Source organism: Camelus bactrianus, chromosome 12 (genome assembly GCF_048773025.1).
Source record: "Camelus bactrianus isolate YW-2024 breed Bactrian camel chromosome 12, ASM4877302v1, whole genome shotgun sequence".
Lineage (NCBI taxonomy): Eukaryota > Metazoa > Chordata > Mammalia > Artiodactyla > Camelidae > Camelus > Camelus bactrianus.
The window spans coordinates 43,210,655-43,235,760 of record NC_133550.1 but is presented as its reverse complement, the minus strand read 5'-3'; the positions used below and the strand labels follow the sequence as shown (position 1 = coordinate 43,235,760).

Here is a 25,106-nt window from a genome sequence, read left to right as displayed (position 1 = left end):
CTCTAATCATTTCAAAGACCAACAGGTCTTTCAGAATAAAATTCTTAACTTAAAAATCATCCAATGCATCATATTAACAATATAGTATTTCAAATATGATCAAATTCATTTACTTGGCTGTTAACAAAATCAGGGTATGAACTGTTTACATTACACCAAATAGAGGCAATGATTAAATTTATAAATTTAAATCCAAACAAAACTGTTTATATTCTACTATTAAATTTACTCTGGTCAGAAACTTATTTTTCATAAACTTATATAACTTTCATATACTTACATACACATGTGTAATGGAAAGAGCAATGAAGCAAAACCTAGAAGCCACCTAGAGTTCAGTTCTGGCTAATCAGGCTGCTGGCCAGATTCTACGACCTTAGGGCCTAGACAAATTATTTCACCTACCTAAGAAAAAGGAAGGCACAGCTATCTATTTTACTCACTTCACAGAAATATTTATTGTGAAAATCAAATGAGATAGTATTTAATACATTCTAAAATACTGTAAAGCATTTTTTAAATCAAAGGCATTATCATTAAAATTTAAGAGACATTGTCTTTAGGTGCCTGCTGTAAAACAGGCTATCAAAGAAACAATGAACATAAAAATTGATCTTTCGGATGCAATTAGATACTGAACATTATTGTGTAAATCCTATAAATTACGAATATAAAACATAGGAATTCAATTCAATTATCTGCCCTATGTTCCCATTTATACAGACCTATTTCTTGTGTAAAAATAGAAATGAAATTAGATGCACCATGAAATGTTAACTGTCAAAACTGGTCGGTAAGTATATTATTCTCTCTACTTTGACATGTTGTACAATTTCCACAATAAAAAATTTTAACAAGGCAATGATATATGTGTGTGTACCTAAAACATTTATAAAAGCTAAAAAATAAATCTTTTGAAGTTTTGGGGGAAAATTTTTCCCTTAACTATTGTATCGTTTTCCTTCAACGTTACTTCAGATTCTATATATTCCAAAATAAGCTACTCTCACAGTGCCCTTCTATACATCATGATACTTACTAGAAAACAGTTATTCCCTTTCAACTAGGCAGTACTCTTACCCAAGCTGCAAAAATTTAATTCTTAAGTTTCTGCTTCCTGATCTCATTACAAAATTCCAGACTTACAAAGTGAAAATGACCAGTTTCAATTGTATGCATGTGTAAAAACGTAAGGAATAAAGGGACACTTTTCTGTTACCAACGACCACCAATGGTTTAATTAGCCATTCCTCTTAAAACTTGTTGACCTAAGCAATTCAATTCACATGGCAAGAGAATGTTTCATCCAAAACAAAGTTAACCTGTCGGAAGAAATTGGTAAAAATAACCCACAAAACAAGGATTCTATCAAAGTGTGCATAATGATATGTAATCACTCTGCATACATCAACCTAATTGCTCAAATAATGTCCTTTAACCTGGGACCATATTCTACAGATTGACGAGCATAAACCACCTTTCATCTCAAGTGGATTTTTTAGCTTAATAAAACTATCTATAGCTCAATAGCTTATGCTCACAAAAATCTATGTAAAAACTGCAAGTGCGGAATTAAAACTTAAACGCAGACAGAAACGGTACTATCTTGTGGTTTGTAATTAAAACTATATTTGGGTAATATCCACACATTAATTTATTCATTACTTGAAAAGCTAAATCTTTTTTTCTTTATGTTACACCTGCAGTCACAATCATCAAAAAGTACCCTGTGTCTAAAGAGATAGTGTACCTTAAATTTTTGATATGGGGGAGAGGGGGTTAGGAGAGAACAAGTGGGCAAGGAAAGAAATCTCACCCATTCAGCTGTCACTACAGCATTTGTTTTCTAAGCATTAAAAACTCCATTTATTTTTATATGAGATACATTTGAGAAGAGCCATACGCAGAAACCACTTTTTCCAATATGGTCTTCAACAACTTTGAGTGTAAGTACTCCAGCTGGAAGTCCTCATTTGTATTATTTAAAAACAATTGTAAAACTCGCAAACCATAAAAGGAAAGCTGTCGGAAGATGAAAAGCAAAAAAAGAACTACTATACCTTATTCAAACAAGCTTAATTTTTTGCATGTTTACTTTAGAATCTGCTAATAGCACTTGAAGCTAAAAACATTTATAAAACCACTATCATGCTGGTAGGTACCCTAACTTAGTGGCGATGGCTAGTTTTAAATAAACATCTATTTATGATGAAGCTATTACTTTCCTTATTTCTTTTCCTAAGTAGATCCACACTATCTTTGCCCCCATTATTTTATTATAAGCAGAAATCAAATCTAGTTTATTGCTTCATCTCAGAGTTCTCAATTCCAAGCTTCCATTAAAAAACCATGATTTCCCATACAAATGCAGAAATCCCACCTTCTGACTGAGGAATTACAGAATATAAGAAAATGAAGACAATTTCACCATATGCATCTAAATGGGGGTGCCAGTAAAGACAATTGCAACAAAAATCAAGAAGGCGTACTCTGAATTTTCACCATTTTAATAAAAGAAAATGCCGAAATTTTAAAGGTGGCGCTCTGTCCTCAACTCACCCGACTGTGAGTCACTTTTGCAGACTATATAGTAGGAAACAACAGTTACTTTTCAAAGTTACACCCAAGCCAAAATCAAGAGAGATCCACCCTTAATTACAGTAATTTAACTGTCTCATGCAAAGTAAAGTAGAAACTACTAAAACATCCCCCTGAAATCACGGCCAAATCAAACCCATTTCATATACTCGTTTTTCAAATATGCCCTTTAAGGAAAATGTTTCATTTACTTCAAATTTGAACTCACCAGGACAAAAAAGAAGGAAAAAGAAAAAAGAAAAGGAGAGGGAGATCCAAGTGAAACGCTGAAGTACAAAAGGCAGATTCTCCTCCAATCCCTCTAATTCCCCCAATCCGCCTCTGCCACACACAAGGACAGGGAGTCTGGGGAAGGCTGGCAGGAGGGCAAGCAGTGAAGGCCCTTCATTCACTCACGTGGGCCACTATCCAAAGGGTTACACACCCTCTCCCCGAAGAAAGCCTCATACAAAGCAGATCCTTACAAGTACTTCTTATTATAAAATACACCCACGTTGAACAAGAGCTTTATTTTAAAATAAGACTATTCTGGTGGCGGAGGTTAAACACAACAAAGGCTTCCATGTTGAAAGGCGGACGGTCCACATATATGCAGATATCCACACTCACATGAACAAAAATCCATATAACTAATTTATCATGAACAGCAGTCGATACCAACAGAAGCCATTAGATGATTAAGAAACCCAGAAAAGTAGCATGCACAGCTTATGCATAGCGAAGGGTGGCTGTCTGATGCGCTCTAACCCCAGGAAAGGCAAAAATACGCCTGCAGAGACTGGTCGACCCCTCCGCAGATTTAAAGACCCCCCTCTGCACCTCTCGCCCCTCCTTCCGCGCCAAGCACCGCTGCACCGCACTGGATGCGAGCACTCCCAGCGCTGCGAGTCCCGCAGAAAACTGGTGAATGAAATGCGCACAGAGACCAACCTGGCTAGTGACCGCGGCGCAGACCAGGGGTCGCTAACTAGCTCAGCCACCGGATTCTCCCGCAGGAAGGAATAAAGGGAGCACACCCCGCAACACCGCAAATGGAATGCGGTTCTTTCTTACTGACCCTTCCCAAAAAGAAGTGGAGAACGCAGGGGTTTTTTTCCTCCCTTTCTTTTAAACTAAGTCCAAAAAAGCGAATAGGAAGCAACCGTGAACATCCTGGGGGGCGAGACAGGAGACGCCGGGAGAAAGGCGAGGCAATTCACCAACTCCCGGGGAATCACCGTCCGGTGTGACACGCATCAATCAACCGGCCCGGGCCGGGGGCCAACGCGGGCCCCACTCTCCGCCTGCGGAGCGCCAGTGGGGCCGAAGCCGGGGATTAGAGGGGTGACCCTCCCGGGGCGCGGGGAAACAGCGCCGGGCACCGCTGCCCTCAAGGTCACCAGGCGCCGGGGCGGGGGCGACCGGCGGCAGGATGGGCTATGGCGCTGCCGAGGAGGCTGGGAGAAGCCAAAGAACTGCGGGTGCAGACGCGAAGTCCCACCACCGAGCCCCGTCCCTCGGGCCCTGTGCGGAGACTACTGGCCGGACCCAGCGCTGGGGCGCACGCCTAAGAACCCGCTCACCTTTACGGTTTCCCGGGGCAGACACGGCGGGAGACCACCTGCGAGGGGCCTCCCGAACGCCCCCGCCAACTTCTCCGGAATCCGCGCAGTCCGCGGAGCACCCAGCTGTCAGGATCCCCGCCGCGCCGCCCCGACCTCAGTGTTCCGCCCGGCCTCCCCCGCAGGTGACCTGCCCCGCCGCCCCCGCCGCGGGCGGGCGGCGGCCGCCACTCACCTCGCCCGGCAGCAGGAACCATTTTCTGAGGAGGAAAAGAAGGGGAGGCTGCAGGAGGGTCGGGAGAGGGGGCGGTGAGGACAGCGGGAAGCGCAGAGAAGGGGGGATCGGTCCTCCGCGCGTCGGAAGGAGGCTCGCAGGACTCCGGGAGCCACGCGGAGGTTCGGTTGCACCTCGAGGATGAGGCGGCCGTGGAGCCGAGAGGCTCGGCGTCCACCAGCCGGGGCTCCCTACTCACGCTGCACTGCGAGGAGGCGGCGGCGGCGGCGGCGGCGGCGGCGGAGGCGGAGGAGGAGGAGGAGGAGGCGGCGCCCGGCCCGGCCCCCGCCCAGAGCCCGGCAGCTGCCGAGTAGCCGCCCGCGTCCCCGCAGGACCCGCCTCCTAGGCTCCGCAGAGCCGCACACAGGGCGCGCCGCGCTCACCACGGGCAGCTCCACCGGCCTCACGCCGCCGTCCGCAACAGCAGCAGCGGGCGGGGTGCAGCCCCTTCGTGAGCACCGCAGCCCGGTCCGCCCCAGGCGAGGCCCGCGGCCCTCGGGAAGCGGACGGTCGAGCACAAGGGGGCTTCGCGAAGCTTCGGGCAGGGGCCCCGTTTGCACCGGGTAGCCCGCAAGATTGCCGGGGGAGACAGGGGAGGAGAACTCTCACCCGTTCCGGTCTGGCGCTCCCTTTTCTCCACACCCTCACGCCTCCCGCTCCACGCTGGCGGCTCAGCAACTGCCACTGCCGCCGCCGCCGCCGAAGCTCGCGCCGCCGCCGCTGCCGCCTTGGCTAGGCGCGATCACGTGACGCGGCTCGCGGGGAGCCTGGGGGCGGGCAGGCACGCGCGCGCGGAGGAAGCGCGGCTAGGACGGAGACTAGGAGCCGAGCGGCGCGGAGAGGACGTTTAAGGGGAGGACCCGGCGAGCGCGCCGCCGGCTGTCGAGCGCGCCCCCGGCGATTAGAACTTGCCGCGGGGTGGGGAAAGGGTGGCCCGAGTGAGGGGCGGGGGACCCGCGCCTCTGCGCGCCCCTCCCTCTCTTCCTTCGCCGAACGCCTCGGCCGGCCGCTGCCCCCGCCCCCTCCCGCTCGCCCCTTTCCTCCGGCCGCTGCCAGGGATTGGCTGAGAGGCTCTGACGTCCGTGTTTCCATGACGTATCGGGGCGGGGGGGGGGCGGCGGGGGAGGAGGGGGTGGCTCGGTCGCGCCGGGCGGTGACTTCGTCAGTCACAGCTGCTGTTTCGGTGCGGGTCCGGGCGGCTCCCGCGACTGTGGAGGCTGGAGAGCGATGACTGCCGCAGGCGAACTCGAGCGCCCTTCACCTGGGGCCCCGTCCGAGCCACCCCCGGGCCTGCGCCCCTCCAGAGCCCCGGAACTGGGCGGGTGGACTCGGCGAGCGAGCACTCCTGGCGAGGACAGGTTAAGCTGACGCCCGCGTCTGCGGACAGTTGAGTGGTTCCTCGCGGCATCTCTGCTCCACTCCGTACGGACTCGGTGCCTATGCTGGGCCCTGACCAGGCGCCGGACGACAGAAGTGCCTCCTTGGGGAGGACAGCCCACACCCCCAACGGGCCTCGGCTCCCCATCTCTGTTCCTGCTAGTCGGCCTGTAGACTCCGGGGATTCCCGTTGCAGCGCCTAAAGGGTTAACGCAGGCGTTGGGCCGGTGCAGGCAGGCCCCTCAGGATCCGCGCTCACAGTCCCCCGGTTTTCGTTTTGAGTTTGCTTTTTCTACCTATGCCAAGCTGTTGGCTCTTTTAGTTCACTTGTAGCATCTCGAACGAGCACCTTTCCTGGGATGAAAAGAAAATGAAAACAAAACGAAACACAGGGTAACGTGCCAAGACTGATACGCTGAAAGGTGACCGGCTTTGCCCCAACCTTCAATAGACTTTGCAGTTAATAAAAAACCGCTGGAGTGACAAAACAGTTTTTCCTTCACACGCATACATACGTGTGTAAAGATTCGTCTTACCTATGACATCGTGCTCCATCTTCGTCTTATCTCTGAACTAACCCTCGCAGCTCTTGGAGAGACCTTGTCAGTGTTTTCAGTACCACTTCATCAGAACAAAAGATAAGCTCTGCAGAGGCTCCTCCTTTCTCTTAACTCCAGGACTGGAAAAATTAATGTTAGTAACGTCTTCCTAAAAGCAAACAGGCGATGCGAAGGACTTTATTATGTAGGTTCACTCTGGTAGTGTTTATATTAAAATATTTTGGAATGATTAGAAGCAAAATATGTAAAAAGTTTAAAAAGAAAAAAATTTAAAGTTAACCCTGTTGAAAAAAACATATATTTATCAACTTATGTGTCTTACCAGGTCAAGCACTACCAACCTTTTGAGCTGCAAAATTAGCACCGGGCAAGATAGCACCATTTTTCCTCTTTAATCACTGTTAAGAAATTGGTTGGTGGGTACAATAGCCCTTCCTGACACTATTTCAAAACTTCTTAATAGAGGAACAGATTAACTTTTCGAAACGGCTTAGAGACATTTAAGAATCACTGGCTCTCGTCCAACTTTTCCTCCAAGGAAGTCGCAGTAGAAAATTGAATTATGTATTCTACTTTAATCAAGAATTTGACATTAAAGTAATATATGACTCATTGCTATAGTGCACTAGCAAAATGGATAATAGATTAAACTAGAATCTGTTCACTTTGTGGGTTTATTGAAGTTCCAAATAATAAAATATACTCTCTTAAAGTGTTGTGGTCATGAAAAATTACTCAGCATCTTCATTTCAGAACATGATTTCAATAGAGTTTTTATTTATGTAGATTATATACACATATATCCCAGAACATATTTATATGCATTATAATGAAATGTGAGTCACATACAGTAAGATATTTTTGCTCATAGTCAAGATGATTGTACTGTGTAGTTTGATTTTTATATTTTCATTCTTCAAATAGAAAGCAATATATAAATAACTGTACACATTACATTAGGAAACTCATTTTTTTCTCCCAGAAGTTTAGCACTGAAATCTTAATGGCATATTTTTAATTGTAAAAATCAAGAAAATATTTGATTGCTTAATTAGCATTTCCTAAAAAAATGAAACTACTTAAATTTTAAGATGCCACTGTATATGATAAAACCAAATCCTTTTAATCTTAGAACTTACTTATTCCATGGATTTAATTGATCCAGTGATATATCACTGCATAATAATAATAATTCAATTTATTTTTAAATATTTAATCTTATAAATGTATTTTAATAAGTTTTGAACATCTTTTTTAGTTCCAATGCAAATTTATAAACGTATTTAAATACTATGGCAAGTTACTCTTTGGGATGTTAACATTGTTTGAAGATAGGCCATGTATTCAGAGTAATGTATTTTGCAAACTATTAAAGTATATTCCTTTTAGGGGCATAAATCTAAACTACTGACATCTTTTCTGATAAGCTGATAAATTCAATATGAACTAGTCCTGTATAACTCATGGAGATAGCTTTCTAAAATTCTCAGTGTAATTAAGTGTAAAGGGAAACACTGGGATCTTTATTTCCTCAAGAATTCTGTCACATTCCTCTAGCAATAGTACAAAATAGAGACATACCAACAGCAAAATATTTTTAAAACCGTATTTTCCAAAATATGCATTTATACATATGTGAATGTGTCAGTTCTAATCACTGCAGGAAGCTAAAGAGAACTGACTTGTGTAGGGAGGCAAAAGAAGAAAAATATTTAATGCTTCATAAAGAGCAGTTACGTATATTCTCAAATTTCCATTAACCTGGATCACCAGAGAAAGATGTGAAGAGAAACATAACTTAGCTGAAAACCACGAGAACTGTTATCTATTAGTAACCAATTAACTACATTTGCTGACTTAAATTAAGATGATTACAGGTAAACCTAAAATAAGAATTTTCAAGTCACATAATGGAAAATTTTTATAAGTGAAAAATGTAAAACGGTTAAATGTCATCATTTGACAGGAATTATTTAACATCCTGTACTCTTCTAGGTCTAAGGCATTTTTTTCTACCACCAAATGTTGTATAATCTAGGTCATAGGGTCATGGCTCTAAATCTAAATTCCAGAGAATCAAAAAAAGGGAAAGATGTTATTTAAATGTTGTTAAGGAAGATTTCCTAAAGGAGGATGTGGGTTTGACTAGTGCCACAAAACAGATATAAGATTTAAATTAATGCAAAAGATGGGCAGGAGAAATGCCAGATGTACCTGAGAATTAGCAAGTTTCCCACATCCATTTTCCTATCCTTTCATGATCTATGAAACATATATTTACTACCTTTGTTATCCTTCACCTCCATGAGTAACTCATGTATTTTCCCACTAATAGGAGGTTGTTGTGAGGTTTTGGTGAGTTGTTTATACAAAACTCTGAACAGAACACTTGGTGTGTAGTAAATGCTCAATAACTGTTATTATTCTTAAGCATTCATTCTTTACCCCTTATTACAAAGTAAATGCACTGTAAACAATAATGTACATTTTTACCCTACTTACTTTATTTTAATGAATAGGGAGTTATTCTCATAACAGAAGTTCAGAAGTAGGTGATGGTATGATTGATTTAGCTGCTGAACATAGCCATCAAGAATCCAGGCTTATGGCTTTCTGTTCCACCATCCCTGGTGTATGCTTATGTCAGTATCTTTTTATGCTAAAAATAGGAAAATCAGAAGGATTTTCTCACATTTGTGGTACACTTTATGTTTTTCAGATTTTTTAGTGCTTATATTTTTATATAATTTTTCCACCTTTCCTTTGAAACTTCTCTGTTTTTCAAGATATTAGGAATGTGCAGAATTACCAGTGTGAGCTTAGCAACACACACTCCTGGGGCCACAGCAGCAGAGCTTCTGATTTGGACCATTTAGAGTGGAGCTAGAAAAGCTCCAGTTTTTATGGTGCCTTTAGGTAACTGACACACTCCATGGTCTCTTTCCCTCCTTTGTCCTGATATTCTCTTGTGTTCTTCACTGGTTCTTCTTTCTCTTTCCTTGGCTATTTCCAATAAAGTTCTTACACTTGAGCATTTCTTTCTATCTTAACTTTCATAAAGTTCATCCATTTTCATGACTTTGGCCCCTTGAGGATAAGGATAGTGTTATTCATTAATTTATTCATTAATCATTTGTTGATCTTGACAAATATCCTCTCAGCTTACTACGGAAAGAAAACATGAAATATATCTATTTAGGAGGCATTATCATCAAGGTAGTAATTCATCTATTTTTTTACACAAAGAAACATTTATTAACACTTACTACATGCCACCTCTAATAAGATCTGGCACATAATGGGTGCTTAAAATTAAATTAGTTTGATATGAATAAATAAATGAACTATCACCTCTTCAATGATGAATTCTATATTTATATCCACTGCCTTGTTCTTTTATTCTTGTGACCTGAGGTAACTCCTTTCAGGGTCATTTTTTTTCTTCCAGATAGAAATACAGTTGACCCTTGAACAACACAGGGTTTAGGGGTGGCCACCCTCCTGGCAGCTGAAAATCTGCCTATAACTTTACAATCAGCCCTCCCTCTGCACAAGAGGTTCTGAATCCTTGGATTCAACCAACTGAGAATGGTACAGAAAAAATGGTACTGAAAAAAATCCACATACAGGTGGACCCAGACTTCGGTTGTTCAAGGATCAGTTGTATTGGAAAAAAGCCAATTTACCAGACATCAAAAACCAGTTCACTGAAAGTTAGTTTTTTGATTTATGCATTTTTGATGGCAGAGAGGAAGGGGTCAAAGGAGGGAAGCTGAAAATGCTGGGCAGCATGTGCAGAGGTCAGGAGAAGGGAGGATCTTAAACAGAGGGGATTCACCTTGAAAAGAAAGAGGAACACCTCTTTTCTGATATAGAAGAAAAAGGAAAAAAAAAGTTTAAGTTTAGAGGAAGGATAACATAGGCTCAAAAATGTCATCTCAATATTCCTAATATAACAGCAGTTCCTATACTCATCAGCCAAAACGGAGTAAGGCTAAGTAAGGAATGGAATGGGTTGATTAAAGAAACTGAAGGATGAGCAAGAGCAAAGAAAATGTTATCCAAGGCCCAGGCAAATTTAGAGTACAATTTTATAGCCATATAGGTCCACACAATATTCTCTGGTGACTCAGAGTTGGGGTTTCCCACTGTGGTTACAGTTGTTAAGAGTTCAAGGGGGTCTGGTGCAGAGCTCCTCAGTAGGCATGGACATGGGCACTGATAATCAGCCTGTATTAGTCTGCTAGGGCTGCTGTAATAAAATGCCACAGGCTGGATGGCTTAAGGAACAGAAGTTTACATTCATCCAGTTCACAGGTTAGAAGTCCAAGGTCAAGGTGCCGTAAAGGTTGGTTTCTGGCGAGTCCTTTCTTCCTGGTTTGCAGGCAGCTACCTTCTTGCTGTGTCCTCGCATGACCTTTCCTCTGTGTGAGTGCATGGAGGAAAAGGATCTCTTGTGTCTCTTCCTCTTCTTATAATGACCCCAGACCTGTGGGATGAGGCCCCCACCCTTATGATCTTATTTAACACTTAATTACCTCCACAAATGCCCTATATCTACATTGGGGGTTACAGCTTCAACATATGAATTTTGGTTGGGGAGGATACAATTCCATCCATAACACAGACTCATTCGGTGAGCATTTTTCAGAATTCACATATTAGAATCCTTCTTCAGATCTACTGCATTATGCAACCCCACTCCCCAAATGCATGTGTACGTGTGGTGTGTAAACACTAGGAAACACATAGCAAATAGTATTAATATACAACTAAGTGCAAACAAAGAAAAAATCTGCAGTAGTGGAAATAGAGAACTCAAAAGTAGAACAGTCAGGGTGTAGTAAGCAGATACCAGCTCAGGGGATTACTGAACCAGGAAATAAATCATAAACCTACAAGCTTGGAGTTTTAATGATAGAAGATGTGGCTAGACCTCAGGGAGGCAGGAAGCTAGAACTGAACCCCGTGTCAAGCCAGAATCCTGCCTTCTAGCTAGTGGTGTATCGGTACCAGTTCCTATCAATGGCCCCGCTGGGCTCTTCCAAACGTTCCCACGTGTACCTACAAGAGATTCAGTATTTGGATGTCTGCCATGCTGAAGGCATCAACTTTCAAAGGGGCTTGCAGTGGAATCTAGCCAAGAAAAGAGATTTTGCCCTTTTCCCCTCCTCCATCCTCTCTGTCCTTAATATTGGAAGAGTCATAACTCTGAGAGGGGAGGGAGGGAGGGAGAAAAAGTACACAGAGACAGTGAGGGGGAGGGGAAATCTTTTTACAAAGTTTTCATAGTCAAAAGTTCCCAGAAAGTTACAGAATCTGCTTCAGATGTTATTCAGGAATAGGTATTGGGGATTCACTGGCTCATAGTTGAAACTAGTCGTTCAAGTAAAATACCTCATTTAGTTAAGTTGAGGGCATCACCTAACAGGTGGGAAAATGTCATCAGAATACGAATAATCAAGTAAGTGAATTGAAAGGGAAAACACAATAGTAAATCATAGTTACAAGAGAAATAGTTCAGATGATTTTCTAGTGACAGGGGGCTGAGATGACAGATAAGGAGTCACTTTGTAGCAGAGACAGGGAGGGTACACCAACTTTGAAATATTGTAGATAAAATTACCAAATGATTATCATCATGAAAACCTGACAGTAAGCTGTGTCTGCTCAGGTGCATCTTCCTATTTCTACACTTTGAGACCTAGAAATACTGATTTCTTTAAGAAATGTCTTTATGATAATGATAGAGAAACTTCTGGAGACAGCTTTTCACATAATCAAAGTGTTATGCTTACTCTACTCACCCAGTTGTTAGGAATTTTCTGGTTCCAGACCACCAGGCAAGTTCTGGCTATCTGCTTTACCTTTCTCTTCTGAAATCTATGGCCCCCAGGTTCTCACTCTTTGCCAGTAACCATACTAGTAACCACTCTTTGTCCATAGCTCTCTGAACTCCAATAACTGTGTCCTCTACATCTTCTGATCGCCTCCTCAGTTTCTGACCCAATGATTAGACTGACTTCTCACATCTATTTATGCTCACTTCTGCTTGCTTGTTGCTTAGTTTCTGACCTCATGGGCTCATCTTGAACTTTAAGGCTGCCTATTTCTTAAAAAAAAAAAATGTCCTGATGGCTAAGTCCCTTGCCTTGTCAAGACTAACCTCCCCTGCACTCTGGCTTTCTCGGTTCCAAATTCTAGTCTCTTTCTAATGCTCTGTTACCATCACACAATCCCTGCATTGAGTAAAGTGTGTTTGGCCATTTTCAAGTCAGTTCTTACTTTATTCATCTATTTTTTTAATTTAATTTTTATACTTGGTAAATTCGTTGTTTCAGCATAAATTGTATGAAGCCACTCCACCATCAAAGAATTTATCACAGCAAAAATTAATTTTCCCAAGTAGTAGTGCCTTGTTTATAGGACAGCAAGAACACGTCCACACTAAATATCTACCAAAAAGGATGAAAATGTCATCATTTTGGCTTGGTCATGTTAAATCTCTTTGAGCTACCAGGATTCTACTGATATCATAGCATGCATTTATGGCCTTCCATATTCCTTTTACTGTTTTTTGAGGTAGTCCTATTCTAACTAAAGATTGTAATGTTTTTACTTCTCTCATTTTCTTAAGTATAAAGAGTCTTTCTTTCCTCCCATCATGCTGACGCTTCTCTTATATATGTTTTGCCACCTCTTTCTGTTATATACATTCTCACTATCCTTTATAATTCCTCTCCATGTCTTTAAAAATGAAATTCTCAGTACTTAATAGCCTCACATTCTTATTTCTGTGTCTGAGTCATCTTTTCCCAGATTCTTAAAACCTTATCCATGACTATTATAAACAGAAAAATAATTAAGCTGCCTCCTCTGTTTAACTCCTTTTTTTTAATATGCAAGAAGTCAAACAGTAACACCAGATATACTATCATTTTTAGTACTAGGTATAGATAATTATCTACAAGTATGTATGTGTATTTTTTCTAATTCAAACAATACAGATATGTATAGTGTGGAAAGTGAAAGCTCTCTGCAATCACATTCTGGCATAACCAGTGTAAATGACTGTATACTTTGTCCAGAGCACTTCTTACTGTGGGGCATAAAAGGAAGCAGTATCTGGACCTAGGGAATATACACATCTACTAGCCTTGACAAGTCATGGACTAGTAAGAAAACCAATTCTAAGAACTACATAAATCTGATGGTATAGTACATAAATTAGTGCTGATAAAATTAAAATTTGTTGGAAAGATTATTATGGGAAAGATGAATCTTAAACTTGGCTTTGAGGAAGAGGCAATGTGACATTTAGAAAGAGCCTGAGCTTTAGTGAAAGGCATGCCTGGATTTGAATTCTAGTTCCAAAATTTACCAGCTGTGTGGCCATGAGCAAATGCCTTAACTGCTCTGATTCTTTAGCTCTCCCCTATGCAAAATGGGACAACATTCTATTGTGGCTGTGAGGATAAAATTAGATCATGAGTTTTTTTCTAGTGGACACTAAATGAAAGGTGTTTATATTCTTCATTTTACCACATAACCTGCCACATTTTATATTAAGCCTTCATATTCTCTAGTATATGTAAAAATAATACAATTTACTGGACAATGTTGAAAATACAGTTAAACTGTATACAGCTTCAAAAGGATTTTTAAAATTTTATAATCCATATTCATCATTAAAAAGGAGATTTTAAAAGTTTAAAGAGCTTTGAAATAATAAAGTAGTTGAGACTTAGGTTCTATCTGTGTGACTTATATACTAGTTAAACTAATAACTCAGATAATTTTTTGATCATACAGGATCCCTCTATGTCTAGGAGATTGCCACCATTTGTTTTGTTAAGGCCAAATCAATGGCTATAGTGTCATGGCAAGAACACTAGTAAGTGTTTCTGAGTAATGATTAAGCAACAGAGCATATGGTCTTCTCTGAAAGCAAAGACAAGCAATTCTTTAAGAAAACTGGAAATGACCACTGAACTATGAACCAGAGCCCAAATAATGAAAACCAACGCTACTTCCTCAACCAGAAATGTTATCCCAGCAGTGCAGCTGTGAGCTAATTAAACAGCCCAGATCGCTGCACTGAACTTTAGTACTGTATTTACAGAATTAATTCAGAGGACATGTTATTAAAGTCTGGGGTTTATCAGAAGAAGGCAGCCTCTTTTTTTTGAGCAGCATTTAAAAAATTAACATACTGGATAAGCTGCTTATTATAGATGGAGCCTATGAGATCCTCCATATAGATGCAAAGACTAAGCAATGAATTTCTAACCAAAATAATGAGACTATTGCACTCTGACACTAAAATCCAAAAACAGTGCTTTAGATACTTTGAAAGCATGCTCAAAAATAAATTCATGTTCTATATGATTATTTCTAAGATTCTAAAAGACATATTGATGACCACCAACTAGATATATATCTGAAATAGCAATTCTGTACTTCACTTAGCAATGAATCAGTAATTGGAAAGTGTAAGGCAAGAATAATTTAAATTACCATGAAGTACAATACTTTCTTTCTTAATTAATCTTAATAACTGGGCTTTAAAATTTATATCTAGAAATCTAAATAGTAAACAAAAATTCTACTGTATCAGTAAATTCAGAAAGCTGTCATTATTTAAGTTGTTATACATGGGCAGTAATGGTAGAGGTAATTAAGGTATGAAGACGTTTAATGACTAGAAACTTTCTGGAGGCTATAAAATATGTTATCATTTCAGGAAACTTGATGTAGTGATTCAAGAAAATACAGAGCAAGTCAGTGAATCCTTTACAACCCTATTCACTCATCTAAAATGGAGAGAGAAGTACTTATCCTATGTTTATTCTAGTGCCATTTGAAAAAAAAAAAGACAACAGCTTTTGAAGAGCTGACTAGTTTTGGTACTTATGACATAATACGTAAATATTCTGAAAAAAACCACCAGAGCCTAGGTAAATACTTCATATTGACAATAAATTTCACGTATAGTATATACTCTTGTTTATAACTTTATTTTTTGTTGTTGTTGTTTGTAACTTAAATAGATGCATAAGGAATTAAATAAAGCAGTGGGGCAATGCAAGGGAAATGTTCTACATAGCTTTTAAAAGTTATTTTTAGTTTTATTTTGAATTATGGAAAATTTAAACATAAGGTTAAGTACAGGAAGTAATATCACAGATACCTACGTACCATACCTATTCTCAAACTGAGAAGGTACTGAAAATCTGATGGTAATTTTGTTACCAGGGTTAACTTTTTTTAAAAGCAGTTATGCTTATCTACTTGTATTGTTCTATACAGACTGACTCTTCCACCTAGAAAGTCCTAGGAGTACCATATATTGGTCAGGTAATTAGTTGATTTTCTCTCTAGATCCTTCAAACACCTTCCTAAATAATTCTAAGGAGGAATAAAAGACTTTCCCAAGGATTGATCTTTCAAAGCTAATTACATGAAAACAAAGAAAACGCTTATTAGCTTGGTAGATTTTCCAGCAGTGCTAACTTTTTGAGTTAAGACACAGAATTTGACAAACATCCTCTCTTGCTCATCAAAGCTAGGCACTCTCTTGATAAGATGCCATTGTAAGCTCTTGCCCTTGTCCCTCAACCATTACTGGAGCTGTTTAACCTAAATGTATTACCACACTTAGGAGGTAGCTTGAAAAAAAGCTTGGAGGCAAAGATTAGATGACTTAATAAAATGAGATTTTAGTGATTTTTCTCTTGGAGGGGATACCTTTAGGAATAAGTGATGACAGAGGAAGTGAGTTATTCAGAACATAGCTAGTTTTACTCTTAGGAAATAAATTGGATAGATTTTAGATGGTGTGTTAAAAATTTTTGGAAACAGATGGTCAGAAAGCAAGATGGGGTTATAAGAACTGATCTAACAGTATTCTGAACAGGAAATCTGTTCAAAAAGAATTTGCGGTCACCAAGGCAAATATGGCCAGGCTGTGGATTAAAGGAGATGTTAAGAATAAGAAGATATATTTAGACATAATAGCTGTCTTCAAATATTAGGGCTATTATCTGGAAAACAGATCCATGCATAGATAATAGACCCATGAATAGGTAATATTTTGTTTAACAGAAATCTCTCACGTTCATTCAAAATTGAGTACCTGGCTATATTTCAGGTACCATAATAGTACTGTAGATATTGGGTATACAAAGTTTACAGTCTTTGAAAAATAAAGAAGAAAACAATTCTAATTTAGTGTGATGAGTCCAGGTATGCGTGTGTGCTGTGGGAGCTTCACAGAGGGAACAATGCCCCAGTTGAATTTTGAAACATTAGCTTGGCCATAGGAAGGCAGAGGAGGAGAAATCAGGTAGAAGGAATCACACATACAAAGATAGGGAGGTGTGAGGAAATGCTAGCTCTCTACAAATTACAGGTTATTCACAGTGGCTGAAGTAGAGGATGTAACTGAAAGCTGGATATAGGAATGAGGTTGGAGAGAAAGAATGAGGTTGGCTGGGACCAGAGTCTTTAATATGATGTCAAGAAGTCTGGTTTAAAGCAGCAGGTGACAGAAGCAGATGTCCAGTTTTAAAAACTACTCTGATAGCATTATAAATTAATGGTTGCCAGAAGACCTAAATAGACAGTTCTCCAAAGAAGACATACACGTGGCCAACAGGCACATGAAAAGATGCTCAACATTGCTAATTATTAGAGAAATGTAAAGCAAATCAACACTACAATGAGGTATCATCACACACCACCATTAAAATGTCCACAAACAATCAATGCTGGAGACGGTGTGGAGAAAGGGGAGCCCTCCTGTATTGTTGGTAAGAATGTAATTTGGTGCAGCCACTATGGAAAACAGTATAGAGATTTCTTAAAAAACTAAAAATAGGCTTACCATATGATCCAGCAATACTGCTCCTAGGCACATATACAGAGAAAACTCTAATTCAAAAAGATGCATGCATCCCAATGTTCATAGCAGCACTACTTACAATAGCCCAGACATGGAAGGAACCTAAACGTCCATCGACAGATGATTGGATAAAGAAGTTGTGAGATATATATATATATACACACACACACTATTCAGCCATAAAAAAGAATGAAATAATGCCATTTGCAGTAACCTGGATGGACCTATAGATCATCATACTAAGTGAATAATATCAGACAGAGAAGGACAAATATCATGTATCACTTATATGTGGAATTTAAAAAATGGTACAAATAAACTTATTTACAAAACAGAGACTCTTAGACATAAAAAACAAGCGTATGGTTACCAAAGGGGAAAGGTTGGGAAGGAAAAAATTAGGAGTTTGGGATTAGCAGGTACAAACTACTATATACAAAATAGATAAACTACAAGAACCTACTGTATAGCACAAGGAACTATATTCAACATCTTATAATAAACTATCATGGAAAAGAGTCTGAAAAAGAATATATATATATATAATATAACACTGAATCACTATGCTGTACACCAGAAACTAGCACAATATTGCAAATCAATTATGCTTCAATAAAAAGTCATTAAAGGTAATAAGATCAGAAAAAAAGTGAATTAATGAATTAATGGTTGCAAGGGGTGGGGAGAACTCTCTGGGAAGACTGGGCTATTTCAGTAATGCAGTCGGAAGTGATGAGGACATAAAAAGGGGAGTAATGAAGGGGATGGAGATGAGAGAAAATATTGAGGACTTACTCTATAGGACTCTGAGATAAACTGAACTGGAGGAGTAGAAGGATAACGGAAAGGAAGGATTCAAACTCATCCTCAATTAGGCATGGAATGTTATGCTTACAAAGTAGTGAGTTCCTCACCTCTGGAAATGACATGCAAAATCTGCATTATTAGCTGTCAGAGACTTTTGCATTGAATAGATGTTTAGAATTCCATGACCTCTAACCCTTATAACTCTAAAAAAAGTTCTCTTCACTGAAAAGTTAAACTATCTGAGAATTATGAGACTGAGGTGCTACCTACTGCACAACGAGGCTCCTGAGAATTATGATAAATGAACAGATTCTCTAGATGTGAAATCTATAGGCTTTCCTAAATTTCTTCAGTAACTTATACAAGCCCATAGTAATTTTCCAATAATCATATAGATAATTCCTCATCTAGATAAGGGTAACTGTCTAGACAGAGCAAGTGTCTTAAGATATATACAAAGGTTTCTACAGTGTATGCATATAGTTCCTATAAACACTCTATCTGAAACATATTTGAGAGATTTAGGTAAAAATATATTTGGATTGGATATAAAAAAATCTCTCTATACTAAGGCAGTTACTCCATCTGAAGCTGAAAGTTGTCACAATCAATAGTCATTAATGGTGACTGGAAAGGAATCGATCAGGAAAGGCGACAAATGGCAAAATTACTTTTCAAAAAGAAACAAAGACTTCATAATAAATACACAAAACACAACTTAGTAAGCAGCAAGAATAATTGAGGCCAAAATGGCCAATTCAGTGAGTAAGGTAAAAGGATAGAAAGTATCACTCATTCCATTTGGACCAAATTCTTGGACAGCATTAGGAAGAACTATTTATGAGGCCCTTCCATTTCCTCTCTGCTGCCCTTTCTGTGTCTTCTTTTGAATACAAAGCACCTTCATGCTGTTCAGGGTTCTTTATCTCTTTCCTCAATAGAGCTAGGGTCTTCCTTTCCATCTATAAATCCAAACTGATGAAGGATGGTGTTAATTGTAGACACCTCAATAAGTGAGAGACGTATTTTTGGTTAGAGAGCAGGCATCCTTTTGAGTGGGTCTCAAATCATCGGACACCGAAGGAGCTGACCAAATTTATATGTATAACACTTTCTTTCCAAAACTTCCCAGTGTAACACCTGAGTTGCCATTCATTATTTTCCATTGTGCATACAGGATCTCTCTTCTTGCCCCTTAAAAAAAAAAAAAAAAGACACAGGATGTGTAGCAATCAGCTTGGTCATTTTCTTGCCACAATGATGACTCAGGGCACTGATAAGCATGTGCCGTTCATACTTGCCCCGCTGTCACTTTTCCACTGTATCTCATTTAAAGTGTGTGCTAATCATTAAAATCCTAAGTGCAATAATATGTAAAATTTTCCGTGACGCTAAAGAGGCATAGAGTTTTACAGAGTTTGAAAACCATCCATGATTAAAAAGTCCACTTTCTTTTGATCTTTATTTTCTTGTTTGGCTGCCAAACTTGGTGATAGTCACTTAATAGGCAAAGAGTAAACCATTACCCCTTTAACTGGTCTCCCCTGCTTAATTCATAGGAGGCTTTTAGCAATGCGCTTATACAATTAACAGAGATTTGTGCCTCCTTTGTAAGTCATTGGCCATAAAAAAACTTTAACAATTTTCAGTCACTTGTGTGATTGCTGTGCCAACAGCACAATCTCATGCTCGGAGACTGCTTTCTCAAAATCTAGGCAGCCTCCTTTATGTTCCCTCTGAAGTCTGTTCTCTTCAGCATCCCTGTGCTTCCTCACTTTTTACAAGTTTTACACATAGCTTCATAACTTTTAAGATTGGAACAATCAGACTTTCCCCACCTATTTTTCTTCTGTAATTATCATATCCTATTGCTTTAGAGTGGTCCTCCTGCTCTAAGATCCGTACTCTGATTTTGTAATTGGCATGATAACATATATGCTAGGGAACAATTCTGGTCTTCAAATGAGGTGCTTGTAAACACAGCAGCAGTAGAATTCAAGAATGTTTCCATCTGGTCATGGATTTGTCTAGGCCTTATGTACTTGACTTGTAACTACTTTTTCCTCCTTCCTCTTCGAAGAGTTACAAGCTTTTCCCTAAGCTCCCTGAAAGCTGTCCTACATCTTCCTTGGTCTAATGGTGCACTTATGTTCCATACACTTGGGCTGCATGTCTGCTCTCAATTTTATTTCTTATCCTTTTTCAGAGAGTACAGAATTGAGTATGGTAAATGCAATCGATATTCTTTGTTATCTGTCAGGCAAGTAGCTAATTTAAGACTTAAAATAGTAGTGTACATTATTATACACAACAATTATAAGTGGCCAAGTACCAATCTTGTGCTTTTAGCTGTAGAAAAGGAAACGCTCTTATAAAACCATGACTATATACTACTGGTAATAAAATATTCATGCTCATCATAGGGATAAGATTGTGAAAGTTAGAAATGCTGATATTCTAATATTGCCATTTCTCCCCCTATGATACTTAGTAGAACATAGAATTAGATACTAAATCTAGAGCATTTTTCTTCAAAGTATTATTTTATAGGTCATTCTAATTCTAACTAAAAAGTAAGCCTTTTCTAAAACTATTTCTATTACCAATGAAAAATTATGTTGACAACCCCCCACTACTTTGTCAGTGGTAACCTTGCTTTTGTTAGAAGAATTCATTCTATTGTCGACACTAGATAGGGCAGAAACTGAACTGGCAAAGGGAGATAGATAAACTTAAATTTCTGGAGCATCTTTTTTTTCCCCTTCTCAGTATAAATATTTAATTATGCCAGGAAAAATTCTGAAGAAATTGTGACACGCAGTGGGATTGATTCTCCCTATAAGTAGGGCACTCATTATGTATCTGAGAAAGGAAGTAACAGTTTTTAAGGCTTTCTAAGTGATGGCTCTATTCTAGGCACTCTATAATACTCACGTTCATCATCACTGCATCTTACAAACTAGATATTATGCCCCTTATTTTAGAGATGAGTAATTAAGATGAAATAACTTGCCTACGGTTGCACAGTTATGACTAGGAAGAGCCAGGGTTATGACAAAGAGCTGATTCTAAAACTCACGTTCTTTTCACTTTCTTTAAATAGGCCCTTCCTGCTCACTTTTAGGGAGAAATATCAGCCTTGCGATAAACTATGATCCTTCCCTTGAGAGCCCTGTAGTTTGATGGATAAGAACGTGGGCTCTGGGGTTGAAGTACCTGGGTTCCTGTCACTCACCAATTATGTGTTCTTGGGAAAGTACTTACTGTCCCTGTGCCTCAGTTTCTTCATCTGTTAAAGAGGATAATGACAATAATATCCACTCAATAGTGTGGTTTGTGAGGACTAAATGAGACAACACATATAAAGCACTCACTAGAGAGGCTGATGCATAGAGCATGTTTAATGGATACTATTTTCCAGGAGTTTGATTTCTCTATAAAAACTGGACTCTTTGTGAATAGACAATAAAGTCTGTGTTGTAATTTCTTTTCTCTTGGTTAGTTATGTCTGGCTCATCTAGCAATCAGTGTTTTATTTTTGATCCCTACCCAATTTTACATATTCATTTTTCTCCTTTCATGCAATGTGTAAGATTTGCTACTCCTCCCTTTGAGAGATGAAGTCTGATTCTCCTGCTCTTGAATATAGGCTAGACTTAGTGACTCGCTTGATGAACAGAATATGGCAGAATGGGGCTTCTGAAGCTGTTTAACAGGAAGTCTTACATCTTCTGCCTAACCTGTGTGAACGCTCACTTTGGAGGCTCTCAACCACCGCCTCAGAAAACTGACCGCCTTGAGACAAGCATGTTGGACAGGTCATGTGCACGCAGTCTGGTCATGAGGCCAGTCCTGTAGTCATCTCTGCCAAAGAGGCAGAAGGGTAAGTGAAGCTATCTCGATTCCTCCAGACTAGTCCATCCCACCAGCTGAATATCACTGAAGGTCCTCAGATCCCAGAAGAATCTCCTAGCTGAGCCTTGCTCTAATTCCAGAGCTGCATCATGAGATATAATAAAAGTTGCTGGTTTAAGCCACTACGTTTTAGGATATTTTATTACATAGCAACATATAATGGAAACATGGATTTATTTATTTAAAAATAAACTACTGTGCCGGCAACCGTTCTAGGTACAACTGCGTGGCAAGGCCACTGTTCTCAGGAAGATCACATTCTACTAAGTGAGACAGACAATAAAAAACAGGCAGTATATACACAATGTCAGATCTACAGAAGGAGAAAAATAAAACAAACAAAAGCTCAGAGACTGACAGGGGTAGGTTTAAGTGGATATTTAGATTGGCTGATTGGGGAAAGGCTTCTTTAAGGCATTTGAGTGGAAATTTGATTGAAGTTTAAAAATTATGCATTTACTCACTCACTCATTAATCTACCTACGTATTCAATGAACAAGTAATTATTAACCACTACTCCATGTCAGGCACTGTGCTAAGTGCTGAATAAGATAATCATAATGTGAGGCAAACAGACATGTAGAGATAACAACAACGTCATATGTATATGCTATCAAAGAGATAAGCACGTAGATCTTTGGAAGCACAATAAAGAGGCATTTGGCCCAACCCCGTGGAAGCGAAGCAGATATAGTACTTCTTTAAATAATATGTCTTTCTAAAGGAGTCAGCTGGGGAAAATGAGTATTTATTTGAACGATGCTTATTCAAATGCTATTGCTCAAAACACGTCGGCAGCTTCCTTTTCACTATTGTGCATATAAGAGCACAGCGCCTAGCCCACAGACACTACAGAAATATTTATGGAATTAAAATTGCTTTAAGATTCAGTTATAAGTCATATAAGAAAATCTTTCTTGCTATTGCTTCTACTCTTTTTTGAGCTAAAATGACCTTATATAGCATGATCATTCATTTTCCTTATTCATTAGACTTATCCCTGAAATGTTTTTGCTCCCCCTGCCACCCTGCCTCATATTTATCCTGAAACAATGAAGATTTGCCATTACTGAGAATATTAAAAAAAACAAAAAACCCCTTTCACTTTTTAAAGGAAAAGGACCCCAAAAGGAGTGTTGAAAATATTTTTTTAGCTGTAGTAGCGGTAGAGTCAGCCCGAGTGCAGGGCCTCCTGATACGACTCCATTGAAGGAAGCATCATTCTTTTGGATGTTTAATGATGTTGTTTTTGTTTTTTTTTTCTAAGAAGCAAATGTTACTTTACAATCATGCCACGACTTTTGCAGATGTGCATTCAGTTGAGCTTGGTCTCATTTGGGCCCCTGTTTTCAACTATCTTCTATGCTCCATTGATTCCCCCAACTGCTTTCCATTGCAAACTTCTGACATCTTATCACCTATACTCAAAAAGTTTCCCCAAACTCTAAAATTCTGTTTCTCTTGAGTTTAGATAACTTTCTTGGCTTCCTAAACATTTACTTCTCTTTTAATCCCTACACAATAAATGGTATTATCACCACGCTAGTTGTCTAAGGTAGAAATGTGGAAGTCATCTTGGACACCTGCTTCCTCAACATTCACAGCCAATCTCTCAACAAATCTTGCTGATTCTACTTTTAAAATATATCTGAGTTTCCAATCACCCTCTCCAACCACAATTACCTTGAGTCAGGATTTTATTAGTCTTTTGCTACTACTGTCTCTTCTGCCTGAAATGCCCTTAACCCATCTTCACAACCTGGTGAACACATTTTTCAAGACACATGTTAAACTCACCTGTTCTGTATCCCAGAGCATCTTGTTCGTGCTACTGTAGCTGCCTTAGCCACATTGTAGTATTCATCATTTATGTTAGGTCTGTCTTCAATTTTCTTTTTTCCCAGCTTACATGGTATTCCATTAATTCATTTATTTATGCAATCACTTCTTCAACAAGTATATATTAAACATGTGGCAGGCAGTCTGCTAGATCCTGCTGTACAAACCAGACATGATCTTAGACGTTACAGGGCATATAATATACTGAGGGAGATGGATAATAAAGGAAGTAATTACAGTAAAGTACTATGGGCCTAATGATAGGTGGATGCCAGGCAGCCGTGAAAATATATAATGTAATTACATGGGGTTAGAAGAAGGTTTTCCTGAGGCACTAACATTTAGTCTGAGACCAGAAAGATGAGTTACTTAGAGGCAGCCCGACAGAAATGGGAAGGTGGGACCAGAAGGGAGAATATTCCATTTAGAGGAAACAGCATGTGCAAACATCCAGAGGTCACAAAGAAAGGCCACTGAAGGGGCTGAAAAAATACTGTAAGTCTATGAGCAAATTTCTATTGAATGAATATAAGGTCTGGGGACATGAGTACATGTATGCTGAGCTTTCTGAAGAATATAAAACTCTTTTCGGTTTAATTACACAACAAACTTTTACAATAGTCTGTGGACTTCTCTGCATTCTTAAACACAAACCACCTATTCATTTGACAGTTCAGGATGATCAATAATAATTTCAGTAACTGTATTGATGTGACCGTCATTGTTAGTTGCTTTTACTCATATCTACTCCAACCTCTCTTCTTCCTTGTTAACAAAACCTGACCTAAAATGACTTCATACGTGAAAATGATCTCTCTTATAGGCACGGTGGTTCCTCTACAGCAGCACTGGGTAGCACAGGTGTAATCTCCACACCTTCTACGGTGGAAATTCTGTACATTTTTTGGTAGTCCTTGTTTTCATTTTATATGAGCCCATCCTCCATGCTATGGCAGAAAATATCCCAAGATATTCAGAGGAATTTAAAGGTATCATTAAAACCATTTCATTCACATTTTGAGCTTCTCTGTATATTAATTAGGAATGCTTTCAGTCACAAGTAACAGAAAACCAGATACACAATGAGTTAAGCATCAGGATATTTACTGTTTTCCTAACAAGAAATTTGGAGTTAAGTGGTAGTGCAGTGATTCAATGAGGATCCCAGCTCTTTCCATTTTGCCATTCCACCACTCTCAGCCTGTCGGCTTTTGTTTTCCACCTTAGAACCTCATGAGGACAAGATGGCTGCCACAGCTTCAAGCATCACATCCTCAAACAAGTGTTCAAAG

General features: G+C 39.7%; 1 protein-coding gene and 1 long non-coding RNA gene across 4 annotated transcripts in view; both read right to left on the bottom strand.

Moving 5' to 3' along the window:
• Positions 1-5,409, bottom strand: part of ATP2B1 (ATPase plasma membrane Ca2+ transporting 1) — a 115,599-nt gene extending 110,190 nt beyond the window's left edge. For 2 of the 3 annotated variants that reach the window (XM_074375308.1, XM_074375311.1), the window contains exon 1: positions 5,023-5,409. The gene's annotated coding sequence lies outside the window, so the exon portion shown is untranslated. Of the gene's footprint in view, positions 1-4,374; positions 4,823-5,022 lie in introns of those variants that run through there. The other variant, XM_074375309.1, reaches the window with a different exon arrangement.
• A 1,698-nt stretch (positions 5,410-7,107) lies between these two features.
• LOC141579429 (uncharacterized) lies at positions 7,108-23,956 on the bottom strand. The gene is made up of 2 exons (XR_012510746.1): positions 23,773-23,956; positions 7,108-19,254 (listed from the first exon to the last, which is right to left on the bottom strand). It is a non-coding gene; the product is annotated as an uncharacterized LOC141579429 (long non-coding RNA).
• Positions 23,957-25,106: the final 1,150 nt, after the last annotated feature.